The sequence below is a fragment of the Elephantulus edwardii genome, unplaced genomic scaffold (genome assembly GCF_000299155.1).
Source record: "Elephantulus edwardii isolate Elephantulus edwardi_28Jun2011 unplaced genomic scaffold, EleEdw1.0 scaffold00031, whole genome shotgun sequence".
In the NCBI taxonomy this organism is placed as follows: Eukaryota; Metazoa; Chordata; class Mammalia; order Macroscelidea; family Macroscelididae; genus Elephantulus; species Elephantulus edwardii.
The window spans coordinates 9,874,570-9,886,907 of NW_006399781.1; the positions used below are offsets into that span (position 1 = coordinate 9,874,570).

Below are 12,338 nucleotides of genomic sequence, written 5' to 3' on the forward strand. Positions count from 1 at the left end.
GTTTAGTATAAAAATAAAGAAAATAATGGATGTATTGGCACTGATCTCAATAAAAGTGTATGAATAAAAAAAAAAAAAAGGAAAACACTTGCCTCTTCAAATTCCAAGCTTTTGGTTTCATATTTCTGTGGAAACAGATGATTAGATTCTTGTTCTCTCAAAGCAGGAAGACGACTTGTTATCCACTGTGCTGGATGTTGTTTTTATGTACCATCGAGTCATCTGTAACTCATAGTGACTGTATGCACAATAGCTACAGACCCTGCCCGATCCTGAGCCACTCTCACTGTCTCAAACACACCTCCCATAATTGTGCCAGTTACTGTGCCAACCCAGCTCTTTCAGGGTCTTCCTCACTTCCATGATCCTTCCACGTTTCTTAGCATGATGTCCATCTCCAAGGACTTGCCTCTCCTGGCAACATGTGCAAAGGATGTGAGACAGAGTTTCAGAATCCTTGCTTCCAAAGAGTACCTTGGTTTCACCCTCTCTGGGACAGGCCTGTTTGTTCTCTTGGTGGTCCATGACATCAATTCTTCCCCTATGTTCAGCTCTCTGATGCATATCAAGTATTGTGAAGACCATAGCTTGAATCAGGTGCAATCTCTAGATTGACGTAGGTGCTCTTCAACACTTTTGAGAAGTCCCTGACAGCCACTCTGTCGATTCATCTTGTTGAGAGTCTTCCTCTCTTTCCCAGTCCTGTCTTAGACATTCTAGTGTCACCACCCATCAGTCCTGTTAAAGTTTCCTCCTTTCTCCAGATAGCTGTGTGATTTTCAGACTTCTGTGTTTATGTGTATGCCAGTCCCTCTAACTAATATTCTATGTTAAAGCCCAAATGCAGTTTCAACCCCTACTGATCTTAGCAGGAGAGAGTAGAACTGCCCCGTAGGGTTTCCAAGGCTGGGCTCCTTAAGGGAGCAGACTGTCTTACCTTTACCCTGAAGGGCAGCTAGTAGGTTCAAACTGCGATCCTTTGGCTCATAGCCAAGTGTTCTAACCAGAGCACCACTGCAGCTACTGGCAGATGGTTAAGAGCCTGAATACTCGGCTAGAGCTTGGCAGTTTGAAACTGCCAGAGGCACCCTGGAAGGCGGGGTGATCTATATCTGAAAGGTCACAGCCTGGAAAGGCCTGTGGAGCAGTTAGTGCTGATCTGCACCCATGGGTCATTAGGAGTCAGGATGGATTTGAAGACAGCAGGGCACTGGTGGCTGAGTGGCTAGGAATTGTGCTGCCAACACAGAGGCACACGGTTCAAATCCTCCAGCTACGCCATGAGAGAAAGACAGACAGTCTTGTCCCTTGTGATTTACTGCTTCTGAAAACCGGCTGGAGGGTCAGCTGTGGGTCGGTTCTCACCTGACAGTAAACAATAACAGCAGCCGGAGGATACCTTGCTTGGTGTTTCTGCAAATTTATGCAAATGCTTGTATGTGAAATCTTGTAGCTTCTTGTTAAGCTAACTTCTTATTTAGAGTTGTCATTTTATGGTCAACAGTGTCACCAATTCCTCTGTAATATTTGCAAGTTGATTAGAAATCGGTGAAGCAGCCATACCCTTATTGTCTGTTCTCTTTCATTGGATGCACTTTTGGTGGTATTTTTGCACAGTTTTAAACCCTAATGGCCCTCTCATTGCCAGTGTTGAAAGTGTGAGTTTCCCCTGTATTTTCCAGGAATTTGATATGGAAGGGGTGGTATCTGAGAGTCGCTTTTGAAAATCTCAGTGCCGTATCCTCCTGCTATGGCAGAGCTGCTTGTCTGTAGACGCTCCCTTTCCCTCCGTCCCTTCTATGGATGGCTGCACTGATGGATGGATTCTCTTAGGGGAGCTGCATGGATCAGCCCTCCTCCATTACCGTGTAGCAGGATTATAATTTACAAGCCCAGATGGTGACTCCCTGCCTCACCACTCCCTGTTTATGTCAGTAAAGCGGCCCAGATATTAACTATTAAATTGCTTCCCTCCTTTTAAAATGATTGCTACTATTTGCAAAGGGCTTTGTGTAAAAATACCCATTAAAATCTTGGAAGGAAATAAAGTTTCTTGCAAATACAAAGACCATAGTGAGTTATAATAACAAAGAAACCGACACATGGTCAGGCTTATTGGTCTTGGCCCAACTCTGCATAGAGATGAGGTTCTTAGACACATGCTCTGGTCAGAGACTCCTGAGTTTTCACAGGAGGGTGCCAGCTTGCTCTTCTTCTTGGTTGAGTGTTAAAATTTATGGATGTATCCTCCTGTGAAAATCCACAATATTTGCATTCTAGGTTCTTGCCAGAGAATAAAACTATAATTCTCGCCCCTAATTTTTTTGTTTGACTATAATAAACTATATATATAATATTATAAATAATATATGTAAATAATATGCCAGCTGCTCCATGGGAGAGGGATGGGCAGTCTCCTCCCGTGTGATTAACTGCCTTTGAAAACCTGCCAGAGGGTCAGATATGGGTCAGTTCTGTCTTGATGGTACAACAACAATAACATGATAAATAATGGTCAACTTAGAAAATGTAGTCCCTGCTTCTAGATTAAGCCAGACTTTGTAAAGAACAAGAGAGTCCTTATTTGGAATTTTGTACAATAAATACTGCTTTTATGGAACCATTGGCAATCTCAGTTTGCATGAGAGGTACTCCCAGAACTGCCCTAGGAGAGACAATCCTGGTGTGCTGTGAGGTTGTCTATGGGCCTCCTCTGTCTGCCTCACTTTGTGTGAGGTGGTGCAGGAAGCCCTCACAAGCCTTAGTTTGCAAGCCTGCTGCTCCTGGGAAACTGGTAAGCTTTTTCGTTTACTTGCATAACAACGTAAGCCTTTCTTTTTAGTTTGACCCACACAAAGTTCTGGACCCAATCTATACACCATTTTTAACAGCTGTTAGAATTCCTTTTCTTTTAATAAATAGTCTTTACCCAGGCTTTTTGTTTTTTAATATTTTATTCTTATTTTCCTTCCCCTCCTGTATGATACTGTCCATATATTTGTCAACAGCATCAAGTCTTTTTGAACCAAAATCTGTATGTCTGTCCCCTATCTTAATGAAATATATTCAAGAAGTCAAGCTCATTATATTCCGCCTCATAAGAAAGCCATTATACTGTCACCTTTGGGTTTGCATATTCAGCTGAATATGTTTCTGAACTCTTTAAGAGCTGTAACAGCCCCACAATGTGAACCATGGACAGCATTTATGAGACAGGATGTAGAGGCCAGATGACGCCTGGAAGTCTTCCTGTGTAATTTAATCCTGGGGGTTGTGTTGTTTGGCTTCATTGAACTCTGAGTGTGCATATGTAATTACGTGTGCATGTGTAAAAAGCCCAGCCCTGACAGAGAGAGAGGGAGGCACATCATTAGCGGAGATTAGATTTGCCTCTCCAGCTGGGCACTGTGCCTCTGAATTCCAAGGGCTTTCCCCAGTGTAAATCATTAGACTGACTCAGCTGCTGTTCAATTCCCCTCTGGCTGAACTGCTTTTGCTAATGCTGTTAAGCTGCGGTTCAGGAGGCAAAAAGTCCGGAGGTACTAGATATGTCGTCTGCCTGTAAAAAGCAAAAACCTCGCTCTTCCATGTATCCCAGAGGATAACGGAATCTTAACCTCTTCAAATGAAAGATAAAAGCACAAAAGGGAGATAGAAAAATGGTACCAAACTCCACTGGCAGTATATATTGTTGGGAAATTTTCCATAGGCTGAAAGAATTCTTACCTATCTGAAGCAAAGAGGAATAATGTAATCAGCAATCTAATTCAGGTCAGCTGAGAGTATCTGACTTCAGATAGGCTCTGTCCAGAAAATGGTGTAATATAAGTAGATTAACTCCATTTAGACAGCGTTCTTAGCCACATGCGGTCTAGCCTTCAGTTCTTTAGTGGTGATGGTTCACCAAGTAATTAGCAAAACTTGAACCTATTAAATAGAACGTGAAGCATAAGACAAAGCACAATATATGTACTACTTATTAATTGGTTAAGTAGAATATGTAGCTCCAGTACGCGCTGTTTTAGTTTTTTCCATTGGCAGTTATGCCTCTGTGTATGTTTGTACTAATGAAATTCAAAAAAGCTTAGTTGGTTTTTTTAAAAAAAAATCATAGGTAACTAGATTCTCACTGAAAGTTAGAGTTGGTGAAACTGTTCCATAAAGCCATTGTTAAACTAAACGTACATTTATTGTTGTTGTTCTTGTGTACGTGGAATTAGAATTGACCCATAGCTGGCCCACCCCCCAGCCCCCCGAGGGTTTTCAGTGGCAGTAATTGGATGGGAAGAGGTTGCTCGTTTTTTCTCCTGTGGAGCAGCTGATAGATTTGAACTCAGTGTCTTTAGGATTGCAGCACAGCTTTTTACCATTGTTTTTGTTGTTTTGTGACCTTGAGTCACCTGCGACTCATAGTGAGTGACCCAGTGTACATTAGCTCTGAAATTTCCCTTATCCTGAACTAATCTCATCGTCTCTGACAGACCTAATCCCATTTCTCCAGTTACTGAGTTAATCCAACTCATCCAGGGTCTTCCTCTCCTCTCTGTCGTCCTCCCTTCCAAGCATGATATCCCTCTCAAAGAACTGGTCTCTCCTGGCATGTGCCCAAAGTATATGAGATAGAGCCTCAAAATCCTTGCCTACAGGGAGCAGCTTGGTTTCATGCTCTCCAAAACAGACCTGTTTGTTCTCCTGGCAGTCCATAATATGTTCAACACTCTTCTCCAGCACCACAGCTCAAAGGCATCAGTCCTTCTTCCATTATCCTTAGTTATTGTCCAGCCCTTGGATGCTTAGCAAGTTATTGTGAAGACCGTGGCCTGGTGAGACCAAAACCTGATCTGTTACCTGAATAATAATGAAAAAGATCTCTCCTCTGCTCTTTTGGGCAAAATTCTTGTCTGTCAAAACTCTTACCACTAGGCCACCACAATAAAGTGCATTTATCTTGAGCATTTTTACACTCTTACAAAGGATTAGCTGCATGAGTTACAGTTAAGCACAAATGGAAACTTTAAGAATCACAGCTTGAATTCATGGTAATGAAGCCCTGTGGAGAGGTAGTGAGGATGGTGTGTGATCAACATTATTGAACTCTTTGTAGAACATGTGAGATGTATATTTGGTTGTGCATATTGCCACTAAAAAGAAAGAAAATATTTTAGAAATGGAAGTTAGAGTTACATTTGAGATGTGAGGTCAGAGCCAGATTTGCAGATGTGCGGAGAAGGGGGGAGGGCAGGACACTTGGGTTAGTGCTCTGCTGGCTTCAGCTTGGACCTTCTTCTGGATGATATTTGTACAAGGGTGCTGCATGTCCATTTTTTAACTGCCTTTCAAAATGACAGTCTTATTGGTTGTGCATGAAATTGCCCTAAAGCCCAACACGGTGCCCTTCAGAACAGTGCATCTTGGTATACTGAATACTTCCTATTCTATTTTTGTTTAATAGAATGTTTAGCCCTACTTGGTAGATTTTAAGAAGTGCCTTTTAAGAATGGATTTGTGGGAGAGCTCTGGTGGCCTAGTGGCAAGGATCTATGCTGCAATTCTGAAGATGCATGGTTTGAATCCACCAGATGCTCCACTAGAGAAGGAGGGGCAGTCTCCTTCCATGACAGTTGGATCCAACTGGATGGTACACAACAAGGAAAGAAGAAAAAAAAAAGGGTTATGTGCCAGTGAGTCCTCGATTTTGTGTCCTAAAACAATGCTATTGTAGTTCCACACATCAGAGATTCACATATTTCTCCCTGGGAGTGGCTGGTGCCATCAAACTTCTAGTCTTTCAGTTAGCAATCCCAGCTGCACCACCAGGGCTGCTAGTGTGTGATGTTATTTAATGTAATGTTGTCATTTCAGAAACAGTATCTATTTTGCTCATTACATTTACTGTGCTCTTGAATAAAAGCTCAAAGTGAAAAAAAAAAAAAGCTAAAAGTGTTCTGATCCTTGTATAAGTAATGAGTAATTGTTTTTATGAGGTCAAATTCCCCTGCTCAGAAAAGAGAGACTTGTAGTCTAACATTCCAGACCTTCCATGGCGTGACTCCACCCTGTAGTTACAGCAGGGCCAAGCCCTGCTCTCCGAGTCACTTGGCTTCCATCTATTTCAAATGGTGTGCTATTCCTGGAGAACATCATTTACTAGCTTGCTCTCTTTTCTTCATGAAGCTTTTCTTGCCAAAATACCATGCCTTCTTTCAAATAGCATCTCTAGCGCATCTCTCCTCCTGCCCCGCCCCTTTACCACTAGGGTGACTCCTAGTCTGTCTTCAGGATTCGGTTCTCCTGTTCAAAAACGTCTGCCTCAATGAAGCGTTCTTCTGATTTCCTCAACTACAGTTAGTTGCTGCTTCTTCTGCTGTGCTATGTCTCATTATATATATAAGATTTGCATACAATAATTTGTATTGTAAACAGCACATCAACAGAGAACTGCCAGATGTGTGGGCTGGGTTTAGAAGAGGCCTTGGTACTAGGGTCATTATAGCTAATATTAGATGGATCTTGGCTGACAGCAGAGAGTACCACAGGGATGTCTGTGTTTCATTGACTATGCAAAGGCATTTGTGTGGATCACAACAAACTGTGGCTGAGAATTAGAAGAATGAGAATCCCAAAACACTTGATTGTGCTTGTGAGAAATCTATACTTGGCCCTGCTTTAACTACAGGGTGGTGTCACGCCATGGAAGGTTTGGAATGTTAGGACAGTACAGGACATTTGTCAGAACAGAGCAAGGAAACATTGCATGGTTCAGAACTGGGGAAGGTGTATGCCAGGGATGTGTCTTATCTCCATACCTTTTCAATCTATGTGCAGAACAGATTATCTGAGAGGTTGGCTCTATGAGGAGGAATGTAGCATCAGGATTGGCGGAAGACTCATCAACAATCTGCATCACACAAATGAGGAAGAACTACAGCAGAAGATCAAGTATTACAGCCTTAAATATGAAATTGAAGCTCAACATCAAGTAAACAAAGATTCTCACCACTGGGCCAATTGGCAGCATCATGATAGACGATGAAGAGATTGAGATTTTTGACCGCTTCAGTTTACTTGGCTCCACAATCAACACACTTGGCACTAGCAGCTGGGAAATTAAAAGACAAAATGCATTGGATTCTTTACTGTAAGAGACCTCTCCAGAATACTGAACAGCAAAGATATCAGTCTGGAGACTAAGGTGTGCCTAATTCAGGCCATGGTCTTTGCAATTGCTATGTGTCAGAAAGCTGAACAATGACTAGGGATGATAGAAGGAGAATTGATAAAAAAAAAAAAAAAATTAAAAATAAAAATAAAAATTAAAAAAAAAAAGAAGGAGAATTGATGCCTTTGAGCTATGGTCCTGGAGTATTGAATACACATACCATGGATTCCTAAGAGAACAAACAGGTTTGTCCTGGAGAGGGTGAGACCAGGCTGCTGCTAGGAGGCAAGGATTCTGAAGCTTTGTCTGACATTCTTGGACATGTTGTAAGAAGGGACCAGTCCTTGGAGAGGGACATCATGCTTGGGAGGGTGGAGGAACAGCGCAGGAGAGGAACACCCTCGATGAGATGGATTGATTCAGTGATTGGGGTAATGGGGGTAGGTGTGTCAGATATAATAAGATTGGCACAGGATTGAGCAGGGTTTAGGACTGTTGTACATAGGGTCGCTATGAATCACAAGTGACTCAACAGCACATAACAACAAGTATCGTTTTGGGGTTGTTTTTTTTTGAGCCCTCCTTCCACCTACAAAACTCTGTAACCCCGTGATTCCTGCCCCTCCTTCCCCTTCCCTCTTTGGATATCCATCCACGTCTTACTGGTTATCCTTCTGTTTTTAGAATAATAGTCTCATATAGTATATATTCTTATGCACCTGAGTTAGTTCACTCAGCATGATACTCTCTAGCCTCTCCCATGTTATATAATATTTTTCAAAATCATTTCTCCTAAAAGTGATGCATAGTCTTCCATTATGTGAATGTACTACAGTTTCTCAATCCAGTCATCTGTTGGTGGACATTTGGTCTATTTCCATGTTCTTGCTGTTGTTAGTAATGCCTCTGTAAACACTGGTGTGCAAATCTCCATTTGTCTCTCAGTTCTGTTTTCCTTGGAGTTTATGGCTAGCAGTGAAATAGCTGGGTCATATAGAATCTCTGTGTTCAGCTTTTTGAGGAAATGCCAAACTGCCTTCCAGAGTAGTTGTCCCTCATAATGCTCTTGAAGGCTTGTTTAACTCACAATTATTTATGTGCCTATCCAAAGTTAGTTTGTAAGCTTGTTGACGGTTGTTGTATATTGTTTAGTTGGAACTGACCCATAGTGGGCCCTCTAGTGGCTTTTCAGAGGCAGTAAATCTCATGGGAGGAGATTACCCATCTTTCTCCAGCATACCTTTGGATTGACAGCATACTTCCTTACCACTAAACCTCCAGCTCTCTTAGGTTCCGTAGGACTGGTTGATTTCTTTTTATGCCACGATCTTTGGTATCTGGCATGTTGTTGTTGTTATGTGCCATCGAGTTGCTTGCGACTCATAGCAACCCTATGTACAACAGCCCTAAACCCTGCTCTGTCCTGTGCCAATCGCACTGTCTCTGACACTCCCATCTGATTACCCCAGTCACTGGATCAGTCCACCTCACAGAGGGCCTTCCCTTCCTGCACTGTCCCTCCACCCTCCCAAGCATGATGTCCCTCTCCAAGGACGGTATATGTCAGAAGAAGCCTCAGAATCCTTACCTCCAAGGTATCTGGCATAGAAAGAGATAATACTGTGTCTGGCACATGCTCAGTGCATGTCTACTGAGTGAATACATTATGCTGCATACTCTAACTCCTTTACAGTATTATCTTCTATAATTAAAGCTTTGGGATATAATCCCATAAAATGAAATGGCCAGTGGACACATCAGTTTACATAGTTGTAAATAGTTTTGACTTTGAGACATGTCTGTATAAAAGTGTGATAATAAATATAGTTGGGTGAGAATGGTCATTACTAGAGATGTGAGATAGAGTAACCTGGATAAAAACACAATGAGAGTCCAGTAGCAGAGACATTTTGTAAAAGACTCAAGACTGATGGGCTCCAGACTAGCCAGGAAAAATTACCTGAGATAGTTTGACATCAGAAAGACCAGAAGTCTAGAGTACCATTTGGTTCACTGGAACCCTTCCTCGCCAACAGTTCCATTATCAGCTATTCCTTATGTAATAGCTTTCATGGTTATATTGCATTGCTAGTACATGAAGGACCTTGCAACAAAGCCAGTACTGTGCCAGGTATATTTAAGAGTACACTTAAAAATATGTTTATTTATAGCATATGTTCTTATTCTACCACTTTATCTCTTGAACAAAATCCTAGTGATGGTGAAATTTGGATCTTTTGATTCTGCCTAAGTAGTGAGGAAAGAAAAAGGGAGAATAAGTCAGAATCTCAATCTCCTTAGTTTAAAAAAATAACCCGTTTCCATCATTAGTCATTATTCTTTTTCCTTGTTAGTTACTGTTGTTGTTATATGCGGTCGAGACACCTGTGACTTATGGTGACCCTACGCACAGTAGCTCTGAACTCTTCCCTATCCTGAGCCAGTCTCACTGTCTCCAACACACCTCTCCCTGTTACCCCCAGTCACTGTGTCACTCCATCTCATCCAAGGTCTTCCTCTCCTGTGTTGTCCCTCCACCTCTCCAAGCATGATGTCCTGGTCCCTTCTGGCAACTGCCCAAAGGATGTGAGATGGATCTTCAAAATTGTTGCCTCCAAGGAGAAACTTGGTTTCACACCATCCAGAATAGACCTGTTTGTTCTCTTGGCTGTCCAGCTATAATAAGACATCACTTCATGCCCACTAGGAAAATTACATGATAGCAACAATAATAGTTTAAAATCAGAAAATGGTAAGTATGTGGAATAATTGCTGGTGGTCCTTCAAAAAGTTTAAGAGCAATATATGATAGGGCATTATGATTATCATAATGAAGATTGCAGAGTGGAGTATACTCGGGGAGTAGGGGTGGGGTGCAGGGGGATTGTATACCAATGGAGGAATTTTTCTTTTACTTTTCAAAGAGAAGAGTGAACTGGGTGGGGGGGAGAGGGTGGGGAGAAAATTGCAACAATGAATGAATGGAAATCCGAAATGTCCGTAAATGTTCATTGAAATTAATAATAATTTTAAAAACCCTTAAAAAAAGTTAGTCATAGAGTTACCTTATCACTCAGAAATTTATACCTAAATATATACCCAAGAGAAATTAAAGCACATGTCTATACAGAAATGTGTAGATCTGTGTTCACAGTAGGAATAAAGATAATAGACAAAAATGGTGGAAATAATTCACTCGTTGATCCTTCTCCCCTCAGGCTTTTTTTAATTTCCTCTCATGTTTGTTAGAAAAAGACATTTTCTTCTCAGGATTAGAGCTCAAGAAGACACACTGTGCTCTTATTGGAACTTTACATCAGAAACTTGGTTGACTTGAGATGAAATCACCTGGCAATAATCTGGTACTATTTCTTGCCACCAAGTCAGTTGTTGCCATTAAGTCGATTCCAGTTCAAAGTGACCCTAAGGTCAGAGCAGAACTGCCCCTTAGTTTTGTCACGGCTGGAATCTTTGCTGGAGCAGATTACCCCATCTTTCTCCTGTGGAGTATGGGGTGGATTGGAACGGCTGACCTTTTAGTTAGCAGCCCAACACTTACTCCAGTGTGCCACTAGGTCTTCTTTTCTTGCCAGAAGACCTTGGATTTTTCACTTTGACTCCATAACCCAAAGCTGATATTAAGACATCTCTCCATTTGCCCTCTATGAATTTTACAGTTTAAGGTAGCCTTCAGTATGCATTACATCTCAACATTAAGAGAACAAAAACCTCACCAGTGAACCAACAGGCAATATTATGATAGATGGAGAAATGATTGAAGTTACCATTGCTTTCAACTTACTTGGATCCATAATCAATACCCTTGGTAGCAAAAGTCAAGAATTCAAAAGATTCAAGAATTGCATTCGGAAAGTCTGCTGTTAAGGGCCTCTCCAAAGTGCTAAAGAATAGGGGTGTCAGTTTAAAGACTAAGGCATGTATTGTCCATCTGTGGTCTTTTCACTTGCTTACTATGCATCTGAGAGTTGGATAAGTAATAAATCTGACAGATGAGGAACCAACGGCTTTGAATTGTGGTATTGGAGAAGAGAATCGGATAGCCCATGGACTGCCAAAAGGACAAGAAAAACCAAAGTCTGTCTTGAAGGAAGTGCGACTGGTGTGCTACTTAGAGGCAAGGATGGTAATACTTCACCTCACTCACTTTGAGCATATTTTCAGGAGGAACCAATCCTTGGAGAGAGGAATCATGCTGGGAAAGGTAGAGGACCAGCGTAAGAGAGGAAGACTGTCCACAAGGTGGTTGACACAGTGAGCACCAAGGATGGTACAAGATAGGTCAAGGCTCAGATCTGTGGTTCATAGGGTCACTATGAATTATAGTCAACTCGACAATACCTAACCACAGCAACAAACTTGACCCAAGTGTTCAACTCATTCCATCTTATGTTTTAGACCCATGAGGGAGTTCTGGTGCCATAGTCCATAGAGAGTTGTGCCACTAACCCAGAGACCAGACCTCTCTAGTAGTTTGAATCCACCAGTGGCTCTACAAGGGAAAGGTGGGCAATTTCCTTCTATGCTGTTTACAGCTTTGGAAGCCCACCGGAGGGTCAACTATGAGTAAATTCCAACTTGATGGCAAGGAGGTACCATTAGCATTAATTTATAACCACCCCCCCCAGAAGTACCTCTTTATCTAAAAGAATATTAAATGACTCCAAATACACAATTAATGTCAGCATACACAAGAAATACAAAGTTAAATCTATAAAAAATATGACATTTTCTTTTAATATGATTGCATTTTAAGCAAGGCTTGCCACAATTTAGACAAATAAAATGGATTGTTTTCTTTGACAAAGTGAAAAATGCCCAAAAAATTGTTGCCTTTGGAAGCCTGTGTATTCCAATGATTCTGCCTTTGTTTGGGAATTTTGCCTACAGCACTGGAGTTTCTGTGAAAAAAGGCTCAAGTAGGTCCCCTTTCTGTCATACCCTGCCCCTGGCAACTGCTGATTTCTTTTCTATCCTTATAATTTTGCTTTAGATTGTAGTATAAATGGAATAATATGCCACACAGCCTTTTTTGTTTGGCACCTTTGTTTGGCATAATGCTTTTAAGGTGCATCCATATTGGGGGGTGTGTGTATCTGGGGGTGTGTGTGTGATTCCATTTACTTTTGTCAAACTGGAGTTTTAGAGACAGCAAAGAAAT

At 41.5% G+C, this 12,338-nt stretch overlaps 1 protein-coding gene across 1 annotated transcript in view; it reads left to right on the forward strand.

Annotated features, from left to right (window-relative positions):
- Positions 1-12,338, forward strand: part of MAP3K13 (mitogen-activated protein kinase kinase kinase 13) — a 218,861-nt gene that overhangs the window by 128,738 nt on the left and 77,785 nt on the right. The gene's annotated exons all lie outside the window — the stretch shown is intronic.